Source organism: Psammomys obesus, unplaced genomic scaffold, assembly GCF_907164565.1.
Source record: "Psammomys obesus unplaced genomic scaffold, mPsaObe1.curated_primary_1811, whole genome shotgun sequence".
NCBI classification, from domain to species: domain Eukaryota; kingdom Metazoa; phylum Chordata; class Mammalia; order Rodentia; family Muridae; genus Psammomys; species Psammomys obesus.
The window spans coordinates 14,805,825-14,806,675 of record NW_026585504.1 but is presented as its reverse complement, the minus strand read 5'-3'; positions in this window follow the sequence as shown (position 1 = coordinate 14,806,675).

Sequence of the window (851 nt, the reverse complement as noted above, 5' to 3'; positions counted from 1 at the left end):
AAAGAAAGAAAGAAAGAAAGAAAGAAAGAAAGAAAGAAAGAAAGAAAAAACTAACATGCCACTGAATATTACTTTTTTGTTTTTTGGGAGGGTTGTTTGTGTTTTTTATTTGTTTGTTTGATTGAGTTTGGTTTTTGATTTTTTGAGACAGGGTTTCTGTGTATATCCTTGGCTGTGACCAGGTTGGCCTCAAATCCACAGAGATCCGCCTGCCTCTGCCTCCCTGAGTGCTGGGGTTACAGGTGTGCACCACCATGCCCAGTTGAATATGACCTTAAAAACTATCCCGGTAATAAGGAAGTTGCCTGAGAGCAACTGCCTGACTAAGATTCACATTCCCCCTTAGAGGCACAACAGGAAGGAAGCCTGCCCATACCAGTGACGCAGCCAGGAGAGGACATTCATAGAGAAGTAAGGTATTTCGTTCCTGAACAAGCAGGACAGGTGACCCTGTCCAGAGGACAGAAGCCACCCAGAACAGCCATGAGGTGGTAACAGAAATGCCCAGGGATGCCCCCGGGGACAGGGACAGCTGACACACTGGGTGGAGTCGGATGTACAGGCTCCCAATCTTGCACCAAGCAGCTGGGTGTGGGTGGAGCTAGGGAGGCACAGGCTGGGGACCAGCCTGAGAGAGAAAATAAGACGATGACTAAGGTGAGCAAATAAGCAAAAGAACTAGACAGGGAGGAGGCTGGTGAGAGAAGCCAAATGAGGGCAGGGCCCAGATTCCTGGATTTAAAAAAAAAAAAATGCTTAGCAGGAAGATAATAGCATGTAAAGGGGAAAGGGAAAGAGGAGAGAGAGAGAGAGAGAGAGAGAGAGAGAGAGAGAGAGAGAGCAGGAGGGAG